The sequence below is a fragment of the Cebus imitator genome, unplaced genomic scaffold, assembly GCF_001604975.1.
Source record: "Cebus imitator isolate Cc_AM_T3 unplaced genomic scaffold, Cebus_imitator-1.0 Scaffold92, whole genome shotgun sequence".
Lineage (NCBI taxonomy): Eukaryota > Metazoa > Chordata > Mammalia > Primates > Cebidae > Cebus > Cebus imitator.
In genome coordinates, this window is record NW_016107407.1 from 5,400,980 (window position 1) to 5,426,231 (window position 25,252).

The 25,252-nt window shown below is 39.4% G+C and overlaps 2 long non-coding RNA genes across 3 annotated transcripts in view; one reads left to right on the forward strand and one right to left on the reverse strand.

Annotated features, from left to right (window-relative positions):
* LOC108309213 overlaps nucleotides 1-25,252 on the forward strand; it is a 61,087-nt gene that overhangs the window by 28,438 nt on the left and 7,397 nt on the right. The window lies entirely within an intron of this gene.
* The window catches only part of LOC108309216, a 61,822-nt gene continuing 59,808 nt past the window's right edge, over nucleotides 23,239-25,252 (reverse strand). The window contains exons 2-3 of the long non-coding RNA XR_001827233.1: nucleotides 24,760-24,814; nucleotides 23,239-23,794 (exon numbers count right to left, since the gene is read on the reverse strand). This is a non-coding gene — a long non-coding RNA (uncharacterized LOC108309216). The remainder of the gene's footprint in view (nucleotides 23,795-24,759; nucleotides 24,815-25,252) is intronic.

Below are 25,252 nucleotides of genomic sequence, written 5' to 3' on the forward strand. Positions count from 1 at the left end.
GAAAGAAAAAATGAAGGAGAGGAAGAATGAGGAAGAGGGAGAGGGAGAGAGAACTGGGGTGTTGCTGTATTGCCCGGGCTAGAATGCAGTCTAAAAATGGGTATGCCTGTAATTGTATTTAGTAATAGAGACATGGAAAAAAAAATGAGGGAAGAAAATAACTAACAAGCAGCCAACCAGTATTTCATTTAAACCTGTAAATAGGTGTGATGTGGTACTGATAAGAGTATATATTTTGTATATTTAAAGTGGAGAATTCTATAAATGTTAATTAAGTCTACTTGTTCCCGATCTGAGTTCAAGTTCTGGATATTGATGTTAACTTTCTGTCTCATTGATCTGTCTGATATTAATGTTGAAGTCTCCCACTATTATTGTGTGGGAGTCTAAGTCTCTTTATAAGTCTTATACATCTGGGCATTCCTGTATTGGATGTGTATATATTTAGGATCTTTAGCTCTTCTTGTTACATTGATGCTTTTATCATTATGTAATATCCTTCTTTGCTTCTTTTGATCTTTGTTGCTTTAAAGTCTATTTTATCAGCAAAAATTGCAACTCCTGCTTTCTATTTATTTATTATTTTTGCTCTCCATTTGATTGGTAAATTTTTCTCCATCCCTTTGTTTTGAGTCTTTTTGTATCCTTGCATGTGAGATGGGTCTGGATGTAGCATACCAATGAGTCTTGGCTTTTTTTACCTGTCTGTTACTTTGGATTGGGGGATTTAGTTGAATTAATAATAATATATGTGAGTTTGATATTGCCGTTTAATGTTAGCTGGCTGTTTTGCCCATTAGTTGATACAAATTCTTAATTATGTTGATGTTCTTTATTTTTTGATATTTTTTAGAAAGACTGATACTGGTTGTTCCTTTCTATTTGTAGTGGTTTTTTTCAGAAGTTCTTGTCAAGTAGGCCTGGTGGTGATGAAATCTCTGAGTGCTTGCTTGTTCACAAAAGATTTTATTTTTCCTTCGCTTATGAAACTTAGTTTGGCTGGATGTAAAATTCTAGGTTGAAAGTTCTTTTCTTTAAGAATGTTGAGTATTGGCCCCCACTCTCTTCTGGCTTGTAGGGTTTCTGCTGAGATCTGCTGTGAGTCTGATAGGCTTCCCTTTGTGGGTAACCTGACCTTTCTTTCTGGCTGCCCTCAGTATTTTCTCCTGCATTTCAACCCTGGTGAATCTGGCGATTATGTGCCTTGAGGTTGGTCTTCTTGAAGAATATCTTTGTGGTGTTCTCTATATTACCTGGAGTTGAATATTGTCCTGCCTTGCTAGGTTGGGAAAGTTTTCCTGAATAATATTTTCCAGCTTGGATTGATTCTCTTCGTATCAAACGTAGATTAGGTCTTTTCACATAGTCCCATATTTCTTGGAGACTTTGTTCGTTTCTTTTTATCCTTTTTTCTCTAATCTTGTCTTCACATTTTATTTCATTAAGTTGATCTTCGACCTCTGATATCCTTTCTTCTGCTTGATCAATTCGGCTGTAAAAACTTGTGCATACTTCGCGAAGTTCTCGTGTTGTGTTTTTCAGCTCCATTAATTCACTTATATTCCTCTCTAAATTGTGTATTGTTGTTAACATTTCGTCAAGTCTTTCTTCGAAGTTCTTAGTTTCTTTGCATTGGGTTAGAACAAGTTCTTTTAATTCCCAGAAGTTTCTTATCATCCACTTTTTAAAGTCTGCTTCTGATAATGGAACACAGTCTTTCTCCATCAGGCCTTGTTCTGTTGCTGATGAGGAACTGTGATCCCCTGTAGAGGGAGCGGCCTTCTGATTTTGGGTATTCTCAGTCTTTTTAGGCTGGTTTCTTCTCTTCGTTATAGATTTATCCATCTGTGGTCTTTATAATTACCGTCTTTATAGTTGGGTTTCTCAATGGACATCCAACTTGTTGATTCCCGGCGCTAAAATCTGAGCAACCCATTGCACCGGCTAAAACAGCAGCGTTAAGACTGATGGTGCTTTTACTCTGCACCAAGAACCGCCACACCAAGGCAGCAGCAAAACCGCCTCGCCGGCCACAAGAGTTGTGCTGGAGACCCGTGGGGCTCCTCCGCTGGGAATCACCTGGTGTGTGAGCAGCAAAAATTGATCTGAAAGTGTGGTGTCCTCTCGTTCTCTGCGCTTTCAGTGGGAGCTACAATCCCGAGCTGCTAGTGATCAGCCATCTTGGATCTCTCTCTCTAAATTTTTCTATTTTTTAGGGTTCTATGGCCAGGTTCTCTTTACATGCCACCTAACTTTCCTTCTGGGTGATCTTATATATTTCCATAGTTTACTTCATCTAAATGCTGATTATTAAGAAATCTATTTGTCCAGTTGGATTTCTCTTCTGAGCTTCACATCTGTATTTTCAATTAGTTGCTTGACATGTCAATGAAGATGTTCCCCAAAAAGCTGCACTCAGCCTGTCTACATCCGAGATATACTTCTGCCTCAGGGTTCCCTTTCTTTGTTAATGACACCAAGATATATTCTATTTTTTCAAGCCAAAAACCTGCATGTCGACTTTGATTTCCCTTCCTTATCCCTCTCTCAAAATGGTCCCCAAAGCCTAGAAAAACTATTTCCTTAATATCTCTCAAATCCATTTCACTCCTTTTATGCCACTATCTTATACTATTCAGTTGGTGTAAAAGTAATTGCAGTTTCCGCCATTACTTTCAAAGGCAAACCCACAATTACTTTTGTACCAACCTACACTTCTGACTGAATGTTCCAATGAGATGATCTCATTTTATAAAAGCTAAAGCTAGAACTGTATCATTGATGAGAAGGAATACAAACTATTATTACTGACACCTCTTATACCACCCATGAACCAGTGCTCTCCAGTATGCTAGTGTGAAGAGGTTCCTAATTTGAGCTAGTGTGTCCGGCACTGGAAATCTGGCTTTTTGGAGAAAGGCTGGAATAGGTACAACAGATGTCTGTTTGCGTGAATGACCAAGGAAGCTCCTGGGAAAGAATTCACTGGAATGTAAGAGAATCTGAAAGAGAGAGTCACATAGGGAAGTTGCCCCAGTAACCAAAACTCAGTTATTGAGCAAAGGAAAATATTAAATATAGCAGATGATTTGTTACACTCCACCTCGCACCTCTGTGAACTTAAGTCCTCTGTAGGTGTTAGATCTGCAAGTGAATAAATGAAATGAACCATGTGCCAGTTGTTAAGCACCAAACCCCCTTCTAGCCTCTGCTTTGAGATGCTGTAGCCAGGACCCTGCAGACCTCAGTTCTGCTTTGCCAGCTGGCTTCCTGCTAGTCTCTGCCACTACTGGGAGGGAGCTGCTATAGGGAACCTGGAAGGCTGCTATAATAAAATACCATAAACTAGATAACTTACAAACAAACAACAGACATTTATTTTTCATAATTCTAGAGGCTGAGAAGTCTATGATCAAGGCATTAGCAGATTCATTGTCTGTGTAGGGCCTGCCTTCTGGTTCACAGATGGCAACTCCTTACTGTGTTTCACATGGCAGAAGGGACACAGCAGCTCTCTGGGGCTTCTTTTATAAAAGGGCATTAATCCCATGCATAAGGGCTCTGCCCTGATGACTGAATCATCTCCCAGTGGCCCCACTTCCTAATACCATCACTTTGGTGAATAAGTTTCAATAAATAACTCTTGAGGGGAAACAGACATTCCAACCATAGCAGCAATCCTTTATGTTAAATTCTCTTTGCTCAAACAACTGGAGTAGGTGTTGTCTCCTGATTGGACCCCAACCAGTTTAAACCATTTCACTAGCATCACTGTAATATATTGGGACAAAAAAAGTGCCATTTGGTTCCCTTCAATGATACTATAGTACATAATAGGAAAAAGGTATTCTGTATCTCATCTCATGGCAAATGATGCAACTGTATTCTGTAGATGAAATGGTACCTGAGTGAACAGACAGTAGTGTTCAGCTGTATACATAAAATGTGGTGCTGCCTTTTGTGCCTGGCAGGCCTGGCCTGGATATGCCCAGGGGACACTGCAGTGCCTGCTGGATGTGGTGATAACCAGTGCAGGGGCACACAGAACAAAAAGGGATTAAAACCATTTCTGATGGTGAATTCTCTTCTACCCTGACTTTCTTGGTGAAAAGTAACCAGATTTGTTAGTGAGCTCATGTAAGACAGCCTTTGGGAACTCCTAGAAACACTTGGTGCAGGTTCATAGAAAACTAGGAAACAGTATTAGCAAGTGACAGAAAGATCTATTGAAATCAGGATTACCCTAGTTAGCTATAGATATGTTTTAAATTTTAGTGTTAAAAACCGTGGCCTTTAAAATAGGAGCTATTATATACTCTTATTTTGTCTCTCTAGTTTTGCCATTTTAATATCCTTATTTGCTATTAATCGAGTTCTTTGACTAGAACACAAATCTACAAAGTGGTTTAGTTACCCTGATTCACAGCTCTGATCTGCATACGAGCTAGTGTAGAAGGGAACCAAGGACTTGGAGTTTAAAATGCAGGCGCAGGAGCTCTCAGCATCTTTCAAAGCTCTTCGCTCAGTGGGCAGCAAGCAAGGTTCAGTGCTTACCATCTCTTTTCTGCCCCTTCACTGAGCCCCGTTCTTCTTCCACATTCTATGGTCTTGTTAGAGATTATGGATATTCAAAATGTAATAATGACTAATGGTGTCTGCAGCTATACTTTCTTAGTTTCTCCTTTATGAAAATTTATATCTTTTCTTCCTGAATAATTGGTTTGATTTTTTTTTCATGATTGTTGACTTGGGAAGTCTGTGGATATGTGTGGCTGCCTCCCCATCAGCCATTACCCTTACACTTCCCAAATTGTGCACTGAAGTGTCCTAAGGCACCACAGAGAATTCAGAGAAGGACAGTGGAATATTTATAAATTTCAAGAGAAACATTGTGACATTCATCGGACATTGCATGAACTATTATTATTGAGTTGTTTGAATGTGACTACTTAATAAAAGGAAGAAAAAAGGACCTGTTTGATGTTTCTTTTGATTTATGGGCACTATGAAAAAATCGCTGAGGCACTAAGGGCACTGGGAACAGAGTAAGTTTGGGAATCTCTGCATTACCCTCTTCCCAAAAACTCATGTCTCTTTAGGGGATCCATATAGATACGGGACCTTTCTCACCCCCAGATTCAGGAGATGGAGCATAGGATAAAACTAAATTAATCAGTTCAATCTACCCTGCTGGCCTTGTTAAGAAGTGAACTAATTAAGAGATGAACATGTGATCCACATCAGCCAGATTTGAGTAAAACTCAGGTTACTTGCTTGGAATGCTGTTAACAATCTCAGTATCTCTTTATTTTTTCCTCTTCCTCCCCAACCTTCTTCTTTTCTCTCCTCTCTCTCTCTCTCTCTCTCTCTCTGTTTTTCTCTGGCTAAAAAAGCATGTAGCTACTGAGGTAGTCACATCGGCACTCTATCATTGTCATACTATTAATTTTTGTTTTCTGTTATTACTGTTGAGAAGTCATCAATTAATCAGTTTTGATGCTTTGAAAGTAAAGTTTCTCTCTGGCTGCTTTTAAAATTTTCTTTTTGTCTATGTGTTTTTTTAAGCAGTTTTATTCTAGTGTGCCGAGAATATTTATCCTTCTTTGTATTTTTCCTTTTAAGGTTTGCAGAGCTTAATGATTTGTGTTTAATGTCTTTCATCTTCTGGAATAGTCATTTTTATCTCTTCAAATGTTGTTTCAATTTTATTCTGTCTTCCTGTTACTTCTGAGACTTCAGTTACATGTCTCGGACATTTTCACTGTGTTCCACATGTATTATTTTATGTATCTTACACTGTATTTTTAAGCTCTGTTCTTCAGTATTGGCCTCACTTTGGGTTTCCTTATGCTTTTAATCTCACATATATAATCTGTTGTCAAATCCATATGCTGAGTTCTTAATTTCAATTCTTGCCCTTTTTAGTATCTTAGTATATTTGGTCCTTTTCTATTTCATTGAACATATTAATCATAATTATTTCAAAGTCCTTGTCTGCTAAATCCCATCACCAAGTCATATAGGGATCCTTTTTATCTACTGATTCTTGATTTCATGATCTTTTTCTTGACATGTTAAGTAATTTTTAAAAGTGAATTTTGGACATTATATATTAAAAAATCATAGAGGTTCCAGATCACATAATCGTCTCCAGGGAAGTTTCATCTTTCCTTTCTGGGTAGATAAAATGAAGACTGATAACAATTACAACCAGGAACTAAGCTCTATTCACACCAAGTAATGACTCCATTTACCCCCCTAGAGTGCGGCTCTGTAAGGCTTCTGCACAGAAACCTATACTGTACACTGGAGCCTTGCCTGGCTAGTTCTTAACTTTATTATTATTATTGTCCTGGATCAGAAACGCATACCTTCTTTTCTGGGGCTATGTTCTTAGTTTCTTATTTTTCCATCTCATGCAGCTTCAGAATTCAGCAAATATTGTGGGGGAAACTTTCTTGTGGCAACTCTAGTGCTTCACTAATTCCTTTCAATTAAATACTAGCCCTTCAAATCTCTAGTTTTTTAGCCCCAGTACTACAAGACCACCAAAAACTCTCCTGGTTTCCTTTCCCAGTAGCCCTCTGTCCAGGCAATTCTTAGATTCTAGAATCCAAAATTAGTAAATTTACCCATGGTAAAAGCAGCCGCAGATTCCGAGCTGGTCTCTCCACAGCTATCTCTTCCCCAGAATCTTCAGAATCTTGGCCTCCCTTCTTCCTGGTTATTTCAGGAAGCAAACCACTAATGCACTGAAATAGATATTTTGTGTATCTCATACAGTTTTTTTCTGTGTTTTCTCAGTGGGTGCATTGGTGTATGCTAAGCTCCTCCATCATATCCTAAAATTGAAGTTGATTTTTCACATTAAATTTTGCAATTAAGCCATGTTTTACAAGAGCCCAGTTTTTCCATGTATTGCTGAGTAAGGTCAGTAACACTGTTAAATACTAAGCACTTTCTGTCAGATGCATTATATGTAATTTAGAAGTCTAGAAGTGATTCTTAAAGGGGAGATTGTAGTATTTTTAATGTTTGCAATTGTAACAAGGCCTTTCAATAAAAGTCTGTGTAATTATAAACAAGGTAAGAAAATCTATGTTACAGGAAGGAGGTGCTCCTCAACATACAGAAAACGCATTATCTCTTTTCCTCCATGTGACACTTTCTAGGATTAGGGACAGGGAAACATCTGACCAGTTCCAGAAAGATAAGGAATTCTGCTGACTCATAGAGATAGCCATATGTCTAATGACCAGCATAGGAAACGCAATATGAGAATTTGCTGTCCTTAGAATAGGAAAGCCAAGGAAATAAAAATCCCCTCAATGAACACTAAATTGGCAGTGAAGATAAGCTACTGGGATATAGATAGCAGGTTACATTTAAGTGTAAGTGATAAAGGTTAAGATAAGCTGTTTTTAGTACACGTAAAGAGCAAGAGAAATATATAGGAGGTTTCCAATTTGCCTTGAAGGTTATCTTTCTGAGTACAGTGGAGTCCTCTGCTTCATATCACTGCTATTATTTTTTTCTCTTGAGACGGAGTTTCACTCTTGTTTCCCAGGCTGGAATGCAACGGCATGATCTTAGCTCACCACAACCTCTGCCTCCTGGGTTCAAGCAATTCTCCTGCCTCAGCCTCTTGGGTAGCTGGGATTACAGGTGCACACCACCATGCCCAGCTAATTTTGTATTTTTAGTGGAGATGGGGTTTCTCCATGTTTCTCCTATGGTAATCTTGCTTTTTAATTCTTTCTCCCAAGCCTCTTTATTAAATATTTCCATTCCCAGTCAGATGTGACCTGTTCTTCCTTAAATTGCTGTAACACTTTGCTTATGTCTCACTAGGACTTTTAATGTAATTTGCCCTGAAGAAAAATTGTTTGTGTTCTAATGTTATCCTTCTTAGTAGATAGTCAGTTCTTTGAGGAAAAGAATTGTAAACTTTTTTTAATTCCACAGCTGGGCCCAACAGAATCTTGCAAGCACTAGTCAGTTAATAAATACTTGTTTACTTAAATATAGGTGACATGTGGCTCCCTTAGGCAGTTCACATCATGGATATTTATTTTCTTCGAGGCCAGCTAGATTGGCCTTTGACTCATCTCCTTTCTTTAAAGGCTCACCTAATTGGGTAAGACCCAACCAGGAGAATCTCTCTTTTGATTATACAAAGTCAACTTATTATAGCCTAATTGTGGTAGGGATATGCCATCATATTTACAGGTTTCCCTGTACTCAAGGGGAAGGGTACACAGATAACAGGGATCATCATAAAATTCTGCCTATCATCTCCTCCTCCCATATTTTGCATCTTTTTTGTATATCTTCTCATCCAAATGGTTGTCAAAATATAATCCCTGGATTATCAGCACCAGCATCACCTTGAAATTGTTAGAAAAACAAATTCTCAAGCCCCACACCAGATCTACTGCATCAGAAACTCTGGGGGCCCAACTATCTGTGTTTTGACAAGCCCTCTGGGCAATTTTAATGCACAAAATTTAAGTCACTGCCTAACCCATAGGTCTTTTATTTTAGTACCATATTATAAGTAACCTTCTCTATTCTCTGCCTTGATTAAAACAAAACACAATTAAAAAACAGCCTAACCATATTCCACTAGCTGCCTTAATCCTTAGCTGATGAGCAGCTCAGGAGGATCATGGATTCTGAACCTTGCCATGCTGGGGTCTCTCCCATATTGACTGTGACTCCCTGGCAGCTCCTGCTTCCACCTTCCTATTTTGGTTGCCATTTGCCTTACAAGAGAAAGCACAGTAGTAATTCTGTGTATAACACATGTCAACTGAATCAGTTGGGTAATTTTTCATCCATCTTTTCCCACATCTTTGCCCCATTTAAAAAGTCGAAAGGATTATCATGATGTTGGGTTGATTGCTCTATTTCTTGCTGTTATCACTGCTGCTGTGTTGGGAAACTAGAGAATTTTCATGTTATAAATATAACACCTCCTTAGGCTGGTAGTAGTTGATTAATCTCAGACATTAGCACTGAAATGATATAAAAACCCATGTTACAGAAACAGAGATCTTGCTACATCTAAGTAGAAGCATGGGACAATATAAGAATTGGGGTACAGCACTTTATTTGGAGGTTCTCCATGGTATAAGAAGTTAAATGTAAACACTGTGTGTGTTTGCACCAGTATTAAATCTATAGCATAGTTGAGTTGCTGAATAATTGGATTTTATTATACTTTAATAAATTTTACTCGCTTAAATTATTGCTGTCATTTGTGAAAAAAGAAAAACAGAAAAAAATTTAAAAATAAAATAAAATAAATTTTGACCATAAAAGTTAACCAGTCTCTAACCAGAAGTTTTCTAAATCAAGAAATATTTTACTTAGCAAATATCTGTATACATTTTTGACATTTTATGAGAAGCAGCTTACAAATTGGCTCACCGGGACATTTCTATAAAAGGAGATCTACTTTTTCATTGACTCTCCTTCTCATGTCATCTTCCACCACAAGCTGGTTTCATGAGGGTAGGGCTTTCTGTACATTTTGGCTTCTTAGTGAATCCTCAGCACCTAGAAGATGGTGTTCACAAATATTTCTTGAATGGATATACTTTTTCTATCATTTTATTAGTGAAGCCTTCCTATGTGGGTAGATAAAATGGACCAAAATGGACCATTTGATAATGATGATATCAAAATGGCAACCGTTGCTTCAGAACATCCTCAGACAAGTGAGGACCACTGGCTGTTTTCGTAAAAACCAGTTCTCCACAAGAACATGGCCTGGGTTTTATTCATGACTTAACCATGTAGATTACATGCTAAACTAAATTTACAAAATTTAATCCAAGCTTTTTTACTTGGAATCATAGGTTTTGTAATGTGGAAGTGGATACTACAGAGTGTGTGCATGTATGGGTGTGTATAAAAGGAAATACATTTCATACACTTTCTGTGTTCATGTTTATTTCCAATCACATTAAACTAAAATTAGTGGTCAGGTGTGGTGGCTCATCCCTGTAATCCCAGCACTTTGGGAGGCCAAGGAAGGGAGGATTACTTGAGGCTAGAAGTTCAAGAGCAGCCTGGACAACATAACAACAGCCTATATCTAAAAAAAATTTTTTTAACTGGGCGTAGTGGTGCATACCTGTGGTCCCAGCTACTCAGGAGGCTAAGACAAGAGGATTCCCTGAGCCCAGGAGGTTGAGGCTGCACTGATCGCACCACTGCACTCCAGCTTGGGTGATGGAGTAAGACCCTGTTTCTTACAAAAAATAATTAATGTGGTACCCTTTGCAGTGATTAGCCCCAGCAGGGCATTGGAAGAGATGAGCCAACAGAGCCAGCTGGCTGGTAAAAAGCAGCAGTGAGACAGAAGCTGAGTGAGGAGAGCTATCAGAACTCTAGAAAGACTCATGCCTTGCTCTTCCACTTCAGGGGACAGAAGCTGTAACCCAGATGTAGAACTTTAGAGAAAATAATAGTCTAGAGCAGGGCTCCTTTATTCCTAGAATTCTTGTGAATATAATTAGAAATGATTAAAAAATAGGCCAGGTGCGGTGGCTCATGCCTGTAATCCCAGCACTTTGGGAGGTCAAAGCGAGCGGATCATGAGATTAGGAGATTGAGACCATCCTGGCTAATGTGGTGAAACCCTGTCTCTACTAAAAATACAAAAAAAATTAGCCAGGCATGGTGGCACGTGCCTGTCATCCCAGCTATGCAGGGAGGCTGAGGCAGGAGAATCTCTTGAACCTGGGAGGTGGAGGTTGCAGTGAGCCAAGATGGCACCACTGCACTCCAGCCTGGGTGACAGCAAGACATTGTCTCAAAAAAAAAAAAAGATTAAAAAATAAATGGCTGTATAAATTGTGGAATAAACAGTCAGTGTCTATATTTGTCTTACAGAAAAGCTAGTGCATTGTTTTTCTTTTCTCATAGTTGAAGGGACTTCAAACTTCTGGTACCATAAATATTGGTAATATCAAAATGGCAACCATTGCTTCAGAACAATCTACCTGTGACCCATAGTTTCCATAGTGGTGCACAAGCCTTCAAATTGCACAATGCATTGGACAAGTAGAAATGAGGCTTTAAATATTATTTTACCCAGAAACTCAGAACACTTGTAAACATATGTAGCACAAATAGTTATTAAAGTATAGAAGAAGGAAAGGAGTATTAATTTAGAGACAAACCTGTTTCCAAGTAGGAAAGAAAGAACCTTACATTTTTCTTTCTCCATGTTCTTCATTTGCCCTACTTTCTCCCCTGTCCCAAAGAAGACAACAGCCCCTGAGCCTGTGAGTCCCTGTTACGCACACCAGGAAGAGATTTCAGCCTGTTTGGAAATGTTTTATTTCCACCTCAAAACGTGTTAGTTCTTTCCTTCTTTTAGGTGCATGTTTTCATGGGTTTCCTTTCTAAGGTCCAGGCAGGTCTCGAACTCCTGACCTCAAATGATCTTCCTGCATTGGCCTCCCAAACTGCTGGGATTACAGGTGTGAGTAGCTGAGATTACAGGTGCCTGCCACCATGCCTGGCTAATTTTTGTATTTTTAGTAGAGACAGGGTTTCACCATGTTGGCCAGGCTGGTCTCGAACTCGTGACCTCAAATGATCTTCCTGCATTGGCCTCCCAAACTGCTGGGATTACAGGTGTGAGTAGTTGAGATTACAGGTGCCTGCCACCATGCCTGGCTAATTTTTGTATTTTTAGTAGAGACAGGGTTTCACCATATTGGCCAGACTGGTCTTGAATTCCTGGCCTCAAGTGATCCTTCCGCCTTGGCCTCCCAAAGTGCTGGGATTACAGACGAGAGCAGCTGTACCCAGCCTGTACATATTTTAAAATTAAAAAACCTAAAAGCTTTGTTGATGAAAACCAACACTCCCCCTTCCATCCCTCTTTATTCCCCAAACAGACTACCCAGAGGCAGCCATGTTCAATTACTCCAGCTGTTTCTCCACATAGTATAGTCCTTGGTTTATGGATTTTAGACAATGGAAGCTTCATATTATGGTAGGTGAGGCTGCCTTTGTCTTATGCCCTACCTTCCACTTCTGTATCCCATCTGCCCAATAAAGTTAGATTTTAGTTTTTGGCAAAAACAGCAGTCATTGTTTATGTTAGTAAGGCTAGGTAAATCTTTTTTATTCTCCTTCAATTATACTTCAATTGTTTCCTTTTTGTACAATTTTTATTCTTCCTAGAATTAGTAATTGCTTTCTTTGTATTTTTATTTGCTTAGTTTCTGTGTATCAGTGTATATTTTCTGCTAATGCTATAACATATCTGTCAAACAACTAAAAATAACTTTCCTCAAACCTAAACACAGCTGATCAATCAGTTCCATTTTTCCCCTCTCTGGAGATTTCTCTCCTACAACTTTTTCCCCACTTGGTCAAATATGAATGTGCTATTTAGGGCTGCTACACAGCTGTCATTGTGAAACATTCCTTCACTATCTCCTGGGAATTTTCTTAGTTTGCTATGTATTCTATTTCCTGTATCTCAAGTCTTCCTGTTTCTTCATTTACTTCCTCTTTTTTTCTGGAGCACATTCTCCAATATTTTTCTAAGAAAGAGTATAGGAGGTAAAATGTTGAGCCTTTGAATATCCTATAACAATCAAGATTAACTGACAGTTTATCCAGTTTTAATATTTCAAGTTGGAAATAATTTTGCCTCAAAAATTCAAAGACATTTCTCCATTTTCTTTTAGTTTCCTATTGGTGAGTTTAATGCTATTTGATATCTCTTTGTATGTAAGCAGCTTTTCTTGGCTTGTTTGTCTCTTTTGGGAAGATTCTAGGATCTTATCTGCTTTTTGGTGAACCTAAACTTCCTCGATGCTGTGATTGGGGTGGGCCTTTTCTTGTTTGGTGTGCTAGTCCCTTTCAATCTGGAGGAGGACTCACAGGGTAAAAATGCAAGCGTAAATCTAAAGAATGATGTGTCTTTCCCCTACTCAGTATTTTTTCATGTAAATCTTGCTTTTATAATATTTTAAAGTGAAGAAGTTCCCGTTAGTTTTACTTCCTTTCATTGTTAGCTGTCAATGCTGTCACAACAATGTTAACACCATAATGATTATCGATCATAATGGCTCTTTTTATGGCTATTACTGTGCCGTAGGTTCTTCAGGATCACAATAGAACCTATCTCTTAGCATTGTTGTAAATATTAAGTGAGTTATAACACATAAAGTGCTGGGGCCAAATACTCTACATAGTAAGTGTTCAATAAATAATGGCTAGTTTTATCACTATTCCTGATCCAATTACACAAGACTGGTATTAAACCCACTTTACAGATGAGGAAACTGAGGTCAAAGAGGTTACATTACTTGGACAAGATGACACAGCCAGCAGGTAAGGGGCAGGGCTAGAACTCACTTTGTCTGGCTTTCAGCTTGTGCTCTTTCTGTTCTGCCACATTGCCAGGGAAGGTGATATGGTTTGGCTGTGTCCCCACCCAAGTCTCATCTTGAATAGTAGCTCCCATAATTCCCATGTGTTGTGGGAGAGACCCTGTGGGAGATACTTGAATCATGGGTTTCCCCCATACTGTTCTCATGGTAGTGAGTAAGTCTCACAAGATCTGATGGTTTTATAAGAGGTTTCCCCTTTCACTTGGCTTTTGTTGTCTCTTGCCTGCCACTGTGTAAGATGTGCCTTTCACCTTCCGCCATGATGGTGAGGCCCCCTCCAGTCCTGTGGAACTGTGAGTCCACTAAACCTCTTTTTCTTTACAAATTACCCAGTCTCAGGGGTGTCTTAATCAGCATCATGAAAAAGGGCTAATACAAAAGGCATTGCTGTCTTTCTTTCCTTGTCTTTTTTTTATACTCATGGATACAACTCACTCTAGCACAATATAAATCACAATAGTGTGCAAGGTTAACATCAGATCACAAATGCTGGAGATCAAGACATGCGTAAGAAAATACTCTGCCCTGAGTGAGTTAAATACTCACTGTGTGAAGGCAGGAAATAGAACAATGCATTTTTCACCTGTGATATTCCATGGCATCATGGAAAGACGAGGGTTGGTTCAAATTAAGGCTGTGGTGATGTTCAGTTAGTAGTGGAATAAGAGCTTTGCTAACTGATACATGCAGCATGTGTTAAAACAAGCAAGACATGTTGTCCTGTCCAGAAGAGGTTAACAGATTTGCTGTCTGTATTCTTTATGACACTCCCAAAAGAAAAGGTTTCATGTGTGATTGTGCAGGCAGCATTTTCCCGGTCAGTCACACAAAGTTCCATTCTTTGTGGCCCTCCTGAAATACCACACCGTGCCAAGAGCTGTGAGGGCTGAACACCTTCCAGATCCTCAGACCATGCCCAGACAGAGCCGACTCCTTCCTCCACTGAGGAGTATGGAATGCTCGACAGAGCTGGGTACAACAGGTTTCACCTCTAATTTTGGAACTGGAAAGGGTTTCTTTTTGACAAATGTGGACACCGTTTTGGACAGGTCTATTGCATTAGACAAACGCTGAACTAGAAATAATGACAGAAATTGGCTTGAGTAGAAAAAGATCATTGCCTTTCTCATCATCCAACATCAACTACAATTTTGGATACATTGAAAATAAGAACAAGCACTGGAGGAGGTGGTGGGCTGTGTTATTCTTGTGGCCCCAAGCATATGTCATAGAAAGGAAACCACCCAGAACAAACATTGTAAGATTTTTGAGACTATGGAAATAGACAAAACAAAATATACAACAAAATTTTACATGCTGGTCAATTTGTTTCCTTATTCTACATCTCCCTTTCTCATTGAAAACCTGGGGCAAGGATATATAAGCAGCCCTAAGGAACTGGGTTCTGTGTGTGTGTGTGTGTGTGTGTGTGTGTGTGTGTGTGTGTGTGTGTCTGTGTTTATCTCTATATATCTATATACTTCCATATATATTACATATAAATATATACACTTCCATATATACTTATATATATATATTTATATGTATACTTCCATGTATATGTGGCAGTATAAATATAGATTAGATAGATATTAAGATGGGGTTTTATCCTGTAGCCCAGGCTGGAGTGCAGCGGTGTAATCATTGCTCACTGCAGCCTCAAACTCCTGGGCTCAAGCAGTCCTCTTGCCACAGCCTCCTCAGTAACTGGGATTACAGGTGTGTGCCACCATGCCTGGTTAATTTTTTCTAACTTTTTGTAGAGATAGGGGGTCTTGCTTTGTTGCCCAGGCTGATCTCGAACTCCCAGTCTCCAGTGATACTCTCCCCTCAGCCTCCCAGAACACTGGGATTACTTACAGGTGGGAGCCACCATACTCGGCCAATAATCTCATTTTCAATATGACTGGTTACTATGTACATTTATTCATAATAAAAGATACCGATTTCAAAGAATTTACAAGCTGATACATGTGGGCAGGCCTCAGCAAGGCAGCACTTCTACAGAGGGAGCTGTGAAAACAAGAAATAAATAAATAAAGGGCCCTGGAATGCCACATTTATGAGGACCTGCTGTATTGGTGCTGTGAGATTTTACCTTCCCAACTATGAAAACATTTTGAACAAAATGCCCCTGTATTCACTGATTTATTTCATTATAGCATTGACTATAACATACCTCAGTGAATAATTCTGAAGCCATTTGGTGGCCGTAATCTCTACACATCATCTTTTTGTGAGCCTGAAGATTTCTCTGTCCCACCTGCTCGCTGGCCTACGGGAGGGACTCTAAAGAGGGAAGGAAGTAGGAGATTTGGGAGTTGAGAGATAAATGCTCAAAGTCCAGAATGGGCCAGGTGCTGTGGCTCCTGTAAACCCAGCACTTTGGGAGTCTGAGGTGGGTAGATCACTTGAGGTCAGCAGTCTGAGACCAGCCTGCCCAACGTGGTGGAAACCCATCTCTACTAAAAATACAAAAATTAGCCAGACATGTGGCGGGCACCTGTAGTCCCAGCTACTGGGGAGGCTGACCAGGTGAATTGCTTGAACCCGGGAGGTGGAGGTTGCAGTGAGCCATGATTGTGCCATTGCATTCCAGCCTGGGCAACAGAGCAAGACTCCGTCTCAATAAAAAAAAAAAAAAAAAGTCCAGGACAACCTTCCTGAGAAGGCCAGAGCCAGGGAACAAAAAATGCCATGATTATGTGTCCTTGTCACGTCTCCTAGCCGGCTGCTCTCTGCATGAATACAGAAGTAGCACTGGGCCTGAGGACTGAGACCACATCATACATATCCTGTGGCACACAGAGACATGGGCGAGGCGTCCTGATACTTGGACACTTGGACCCACAGCTCAGCTGCTGGCTCTCTGTGAGATCCAAGCAAGTCTTGTGAATACTTCGGCTTCCAAACGCTAGGGCAGCAACATACACAGTGTCTTTTGCTTCTCACAGCCTCTGACTCTGTTCTAGGATTCTTTTGCTCCTTGGGTCTGGAATTAATCTGGTCAATCCAAGAAAACATTTGGTTCTACAAAGATATACAGGCGAGAGTCTGAGAGCCAAGAGCCACCTATCATTTGCTCTGAATCCCTTTCATCAGTTCTAGGTGGTGTGTCCTCCCGCTGGGACGATCTGTCCCTCTCAGTCTGCTCCAGAGCAGCCCTGGCTTGGAGAACATGGAAGAGGGATGTTTTCACCTTGACCTCACACCTCTCTTCTTGGCATGACTTCTTTATTCCCATTCTTTCCAACCTTTACTCCTCTTCCTCTTCCTGATCCAAGGGGTAATAGAATCAAAGGCACATCAAGGAAGATTCTCCAGCAAATCCTATCCTACTGTGATTTATTAGGTTATACAATCGTTTTCCAAGTCCCTGTGACCTGAAGTCAGGAAAACTGGATGAGTCCCTCGCAGGAAAATAAAATACTAACAAAAATGTAATCCCAAAGGTAGGCAAGGAGGGATAAAAAGAAATTTCCATTTTCAATTCTAAATGTCAAATGGGCTTTCTAGTTTTTGTTGTAGGGCAAATAATTGTTATTTGTTGAAATTCTTCTGCAAATAACAGTATGTAAAGGCTTTTTAGGAGAAATTGTTTGGGGAATGTATGTAACTCACTGTACCTAAAATTCACACTAGACCAACTATTTTAAGTACAATGAAATGCCATTTTCATAATTTCATATAGCATTTTTGTGATGGATAGCTACTTTAAATTTACATGCCAGCTATGTAAATGGCCGGAAGTGATTTTTTCATTATCCTAAGTGGTAAGTAGTTTGAAATATATCAGTGTAAGTGCAAAGCAGGCATCTCATTTATAGTTTATTAAGCTAAAAGGATGCTAATTAGTTATTATATTGAAAACAATACCCACTGGGGAAGGAAACTGATTTGCTGAGATAAAACATTATTTTTTTAGAGTCAGAATGTAAGTAAATTATTGGTAAGAATACACAATTATAGTTTATTGAGTTTGACTTCAGGAAATAACTGTACCCTTATTGCTGAGTGGAGCGGAACCTGCTGAGAACTCTTTGTAGGAGTTCCCTGTAAATGGGCTGGCAATTGGTACACACAAGACAATGGGTCAGGTATGGTGGTTCACACCTTGGCCTCAGCACTTTGGGAGGCCAAGAAGGGAGGATCACTTGAGGCTAGGAGTTCAAAACCAGCCTGGACAACATAACAAGACCCCTGTCTCTGCAAAATAAGCTTTAAAAAATTATTCCAGTGTAGTGGCCTGGGCCTGCAGTCCTAGCTACTTGAGAGGCTAAGGCAGGAGGATTGCTTCAGCCCAGGAGATTGAGGCTGCAATAACCTGTGATTGCACCACTGTACTCTAGCCTGGGTGACAAAGCAAGTACTTTTCTCTGTTAAACAAACAAGCAAAAATGATGATGCTGTATCATAGTGTAAGTCCTAAAACTCAAAAGTTCATATACTGACATCTGGACTCTATACTATATTTCTTTGAACTTTAAAACAGAAGACTTTTCACTGAAGCTTTCATAACAGAAAGAATGACATCAAAGTAGAAGTAGGCTAGCCATGAGCAGCCACACAACTTCTTAAAAATTATATTTGTCCAGTCTATCATTGATGGGCAGACACAAGAACAAAAAGCCAAACACCGCATGTTCACACTCATAGGTGGGTGTTGAACAATGAGAACACGTATACTCAGGGAGAGGAGCATCACACACTGGGGACAGTTGCAGGGGTAGGGGAGGGACAGCAGGGGTTGGGAAGGGAGGGGAGAGTGGGGAGAGATAGCATGGGGAGAAATGCCAGTTATAGTATGCACCTAAAGTAAAATAAATAAATTTTTTTAAAAATCATATTTGTGATCATCATGAAATTCTGTTGATTTTTCTGCTGTAAAAAGATTGAGATAGGTCTTTATAAGTTCATTGCAGCAACCAGATGATGAGTTAAATAACATTTTTAAAGTAATTATATTTTTTCACAGAGCTAATTTTTCCAAATGATGCAGGATAGATTCACAAATGGTTTTGACCCGATTTGTCAGTGAGAAATCGGGCTTCTTTCAGTGGAGGATTAAGCTGTATTCTTTGTTGCATATTGCTTACTTTTTATGAAACATATATTTCCAGTTAATTGTTACAGGTATGTTTTAGCTAAGTTGGAAGTTGATAACTTCTTTTTAAAAGCATAAAAGTATAAATTTGAATGTCAAATTAGTTTAAATGGTTAATCTATAATTCATCCTTGATTATTTTATTATTCTATTATGCTTAAAAACTTAAAAAAGCATTACTTATTATATTGGTATCATTTTTACAAGTCATTCCACTTTCTGCACTTTTTATGTTACCAGCTTTAACTTTATGCATATCATGGTATGTCAACACCAAACCAAGTAGGACCTATTTTGTTCAATGCTATTTAAAAAATCAAAGTTCTCCGGGATTCTAATTTTTAAAATATTTCTCTCAGGGCTAACATTACACATATATGGAATTTGTTCATTAATTTATTCAACATTCATCCCAGTAAACAGCCACTGAAAGCTTATTCACTAAACCACTGAGCTAAGTTGTAGTGAGGTTACAAAGATGAATAAAATATAGCCCTGCTCCATGGGGAGTGCACTCACTGAACTAACTACTTTGCAGAAATCCAAAATACAATGGCTTATATAAGATATTAGGTTGGTGCAAAAGTAATTGCAGTTTTTGCCATTACTGTTAAATGGCACTTACTTAGGCACCGACCTGATAGATATGTGTGTCTTCTCATTGTAGCAATCCCTAGCACCAGCAACTTGCCAATAAGAAAGCGACCTGGTAATTGGATATATCATTTCTGCCCACATCTCATTGGAATCAATTTTGTACCATAGCCGCCCTGGGAATGTAATCCCTAACTGGGTAGCAGAGTACCCAACTAGAATTAGGGATTTCATTACCAAAAAGAAGAGCACAGCAATTAAAGAAATTGAATTATTAACAGATATAGCAACATGGAAGAATCTCAAAAACATTATGCTAAGCAGAAGTCAGTCATAAAAAAGTTACATCATGTGTGATTCCGTATGTATGAAACTCCAGGCAGGGCAAAACTCACATAGCAGGAACATGATTGCCTGAGACCTAGGTCTTGAGGAGGTGATTAACCACCAGAAAGCACACGGAAACTCTTTTTGGGGTGATGGAAATGTTTGAGATCTTGATTGTGTTACATGACTATACAATTACCAAAACTCATCAAACTTAACACTTGGCGTGAGTTAGTTATTATCATTGTGGCTGCTGCTGTTACCATTGTCTTGAGTGGGGTTCACAGAATTTCAAAAGGGTTAAAAAAATTATTGTTTAAATTTGTAATTCTTGAGCCAAAAAAAGAAATTTAACATAGAGTTATTTTATTTAGAGTCCATTTTATTTTTTAAAACTTGGCAAGTATATGTTTCAATTAAGATAATTTACAATGGCTGTTTTACAGACAACTTTAAAGCTCAGTAGATTAACTGAGAAGTAAACAGAATAAAAGATGTGTTTCTCACATCTGTCACAGCCCCTCTGGGTGGTTGGTTGGGTTGCTCTCCTTCCACAGCAATTAGGGTTCTAGCTTCTTCCATCTAGTGGACCCACTGACTTCTGGGACCTTAGAATCCTCTGGGATTGTAGAATCATCTGTTAGATCTTCTGCAGCCAAGGGGGAGGGAAGGGGAACAGAGCGTCTCATGAGATTCAGGGGTCAGGCCTAGAAGCAGCATATATACCTCTACCATATTGAATGGCCCAAGTGGGTCGCATGACCACACTGAGAGATACACCTGGAAATGTTGTCTTCTTATGTGCCCAGGGCAAGAGGGAAATTGTTGGTGAATATATTGCCTGTGGTTACATCTTTCTATCACTAAAAAGTTCAAATCCTGTCTTTGCAACATAATAGTTGATTGAATTAGGGAAAGGGTCTAGGCCTCAGGTTGGTTTATTTGTTTTTATTTCTAAAATGATGGCATAAATGATACCTACCAAACAGGGCTGTTATGCGAATGAAATGAGATTATTCATGTAGAGTGCATAATAGAGGGCCTGACACACAGCAGGCACATCCAATTTCCTGCCTGGTTGTCCTTGCATGAGGGCAGACTGATTCAATCATGGTGGTTTTATAATATACTTTAATATTTGATTGGAATAGTCTTTTACCAGTTTTCTTTTTTGTTTGTTCATTTGTTTGTCTTAATATACTTTATTTTTTCAGAGCACTGGCCCTCATATCTCATTATGTTTAAGATTCACCCCACAGGGAGTTCACCCCACACACTTCAGGGTTGAACATGACTCAACCTCATGTTCCATGGTGTGTCATGCCTAGGTGTCAGGCAGGGCCCTGGACAGATCCCAGGCAGAGCCAATGCAGGACAGTTGGCAGAGAGCAATGGAAGGGATGCTGAGAGAATGTAAATGCGGAATAAGTTCTCTTCTTTCTATTATCCAGTTTTCCCATTCTAGAACATAGCAATGACATTTGAAAAGGAAGTTATCCCATTTACTCCTGAAGGCATGTTCCTTATGTTCTCTTGGATTTGCTCCCTTTAGGATCAAATTAACAAAAAGCTATATTATAAAAGGGAGAGGGTCAGACCCCTTAACTTAATGAAGAAATGCTATTTCTTGATGTAACCACCAGTCCCTATGAGGTAACATAACTTAGTTAAGAGAAAATTCAGGTAGTATGATACTGTTTTAAAAGTCAAAGGGATTTGCTACTGCCTTTGGGGGAAAGACATCACTCTTTCCCTGGCACAGGAGCCTGGGGATTAGAGGATCAGTTTGTATTCTCCTGCCTCTCCCAAGCCACTTCTGATCACCATCAAGGCAACTTATATTCTCCCAGATGCTTATTAAGGTACCCTGCAGCTTCATCTTAGCAGTAAATTACTCTTATTCAAAACATGGCTTAAGAACAGGCGTGTGATGGATCTCCTCCAAACTATACTCCCCTTCTTGCCACCAAAAACTCAAACTTTTCCTAGACCATAAATAAGATCCTGGGCACTGTAAGTACCTCCAGTGAGCTATATGGAAGGAATTTGACCCATCTTTTGACATGCTAAGAGTCTGAAAGTCAGTTATAGGTGATCATTTTGCAGTCAAGGGTATGGTCTCTATGAGCCAGGTTTTTCCCTCCTGTAAAAAAAACTTAATGAGATCCAGGTTAAAAGTTTCTGGCCTATGATGCTGAGGGGTCTAATATGTGCAACCAAAGATCGCAGTTATTTGTTAGGATGATTATTCTGGAGCATGCTGAGCTTTGGGTCGGTCCTTGTCTAACCACGGAATTGCCGCATGTCCTTTGGAGGTATTTTACTAGCTTCTCCATGTCAAGATGTACTAGTATTATTATATGATATCAGATTTCCCCACAAAATGCCATTGCAATTGGCTATTCATTTGTGTGCACCAACATTATTATTTACTGTACTTAGTCTGTTTTGTAGTATTTAGTGACCTTCACCAGAAGTTCAGCATTCTTGGCAGGCATTTTTTCCTTGGCCACAGAGGAACCCTGTATTTCTCTGGCTCTGGCTCCTTCCAAGAGATGGGAATGTAATAGCAGCAGCTGAGGATATGAAAATAACTGGGAACAAAATAGACATCAAATTCAGAAAATGACTGAAAAACAAAATAGCAGAAGCAGTTCTTTTTCAGCACTGAACATTCTATAAGATTCAGTGCTAAGCTGGCTATCACATTGCTATTTTGAACAGAGGGACAAACATAGGTAGATTGACATGTGATTTCATATTTTAAACACAGATGATAGAATTCTGACTCCAGATTTTACTCCTAGATCCATGTGGGTGATTAATTGTAAATTCTGAAAAATATGGATACAAGAATAGAACAGACTTCTAATACAGTTCCCTTTTTAAACACACACAAATAAAACTTTAGAACTTGACCGAAAAAATGAATCTAGTGGGGTGGATGATGTTTCTGTTAATAATTTCGGAGTGTGCTTTTTTTTTCAGGTTTAAAAAAAAAAAAGCTTCACTGATTGGAAGGCTCAAGTTCATTGAGATACACAATGTCTTTGAGTGAGCATTCCAAAAAACTGAATGTCTCCTTCTGGCATGAATTGTTCTTTCTGCCGCATTCCAAGCTGACACAGCCACATTTCTTCCGTTATGTGTTCTATTACCCACGAGACTGCAGGAGAGTCTCACCCAAAAGCATTAATGTTGCTATATTACCATAAAAGTCTGCCCTGTGAGTATTACTTAAAAAACAAACAAATGGGCCACATTAGAACAGATTGATAGCAGCCTCTCCTCTCGGATTGAAGAAAACATCCACTCAACACTCTGGTTGCTGAAGGTTCAGTCCTGCAGAGAGGAGGTCCACTTCCACAGTTAAAGCCTTTCTGCAGTTTAGAGAGACATCCATCACCTTTTTCCTTTTTTTGTTATTATTTTTTCCCTAAGGTATTTAAGATATGTGCAATATCTTAAATCTAAAGCTATCTTTGAGATCAAGGAGGAGAAATATTTAAACATTTGTGCATTCAGTTCATGATTCAAAGATTTATTTATAAAACTGTTGATTTTGGGACACCCAATTCTTGCATTTAAACTGCTGAAGTGAGTCATGTTTGTGGGAGGTAATTACTACCAGAAAGTACAACTAACTTGTAAGCTTCTCTTTAAAATGTCCATTCACAATCTACAATTACTGCAAATAACAGGCTTACCAGGACTTTTGCTCTGTTTTATGGCTGTATATATTTATTATGCGTGCATTAGGCAATACCCAAACATACTTTTGTCACATAGGGGTTCTTGTAGGAGAAATGAGTCCCTTTATTAGTATCAGTGTAGATATCTGAGGATGTAGTATTGAAAACATATAAACTCAAAATATCCCTTCCAATACAGGAAACAGCCTGGAGAACAGCTGGTTCGAGAGTAATAATAGATTCCAATTGTCAGAAAATGTATACCTATGATTTGTGCATCATTAAAGAGCATATCCAACCCACTGAAATTCTAGCAGGCACTTCCCTCTTTAACACCTCCATGCCTCTCAGGCTGATTATGTGTCCTCCTGGGAGGTTCTCTGAGTCTTCGTTTTGTGACTGATAAAGTCCACGCCTAACTGACTAGAAGCTGAGTGGGTAGCTTCTTATGGGCCATAATGCCAGTCTCTGAGAACATCCTGAAGTTCATGGCTCTTTCTGCAACAATCAGCGCCTAAAGTTTCACAGATAAGATGTCTGGAAGTGGCTTACGCCTGTAATCCAGCACTTTGGGAGGCTGAGGCAGGAAGATCACTTGAGGCTAGGAGTTCAAGACCAGCCTGGGCAACACCATAGAGAGATCTCAGTCTCTGCANAAAAAAAAAAAAAAAAAAAAAAAAAAAAAAAAAAAATTAAATTAGGAGCAAAGATATCTAGAGAGCTGGTGTTGTCAAAAGGACGAAAAGCAGTAGGAGGGAATTTGGTGTTTGAATCCGAGTAAATAAGAGACTGCCGCAGCAGCGTTTGGGGAAATCACCAGAAAAGACATTCTGGAATTTCCAGCAAACTCTGGCTACCTGATGTTTTTGCCCTGCCATATCCTTAACCTGCCTTTGACTTAACCTTGCTCAAAGCAACTCCACTGGGATACCAAGGCCTCCAAGTCTTCCCTATAACTCCCTTGATTCCTGCACCAAACACATACTCTTCTTTGGTAGACTTGAGACTTAGCAAACTGAATAACCATGCCTCTTTAGGCTGCCCATGATCCAGCGGTCTTATTGGACCTTTCCACATTCATTTATTCACACTGTTTCAGTTGTCATTTATTCGGTACCTACTGACCAAGTGCCCTCTATGTGTCAGTTGTTGTGCCAGGTCAGGCAAGGTAATTCACATCTGTAATACCAACATTTTGGGAGGTCAAGGCGGGTGGATGACCTGAGGCCAGGAGTTCAAGACCAGCCTAGCCAACATGGTGAAACCCTATGTCTACTAAAAATACAAAAAATATATAGCTGGGTGTGGTGGCAGGTTCCTATAACCCCAGCTACTCGGGAGGCTGAGGCAGGAGAATCGCTTGAACGCAGGAGGCGGAGGTGGCAGTGAGCTGAGATTGCACCATTGCACTCCAGCCTAGGCAACAAGAGCGAAACTCTGTTTTGAAAAAAAAAATTGCTGTGCCAGGTGCCGGAACATAACCCAATCCCTGTCTTTGAGGAGCATATTGACTAGCTGGAAGGACAGACCTAAAGAGTGGCAATTTCAGAACTGCATGACAAATGTTACATAGGAGTGAGTGGTGTTACGGAGACACATCAGAAAAGCACCATACCTGACCCTGGGAGGCAGAAAGCGCTTCCCATGAGTGCCCATGTTTCAGCGAAGACCTGAAGAAAAAGGGTTTATATGAACAGACACCTCTTAAAAGACACACAAGCAGCCAATAAACACACAAAAAATGTTCAACAACATTAATTAGAAATGTGCAAATCAAAACTATAGTAAGATACCATTTCACACCAGTCAGACCGGCTATGATTAAAAAATAACATGTTGGCAAGGCTGCGGAGAAAAGAGAACACTTATACACTACTGTTGGTAGGAAGAAAAGTTAGTTCAGCCACTGTGGAAAGCAGTTTAAGATTTCTCAAAGAGCAGAAAAGAGAACTACCATTTGACTTGGCAATCCCATTACTGGGTATATACCCAAAGGAAAATAAATTGTTCTACCAAAAAAGCACATACACTTCTATGTTTATCAAGGCACTGTTTACAATAACAAAGGCACAAAATCAATAGGTGCCTATCAATGGTAAATTCAATAA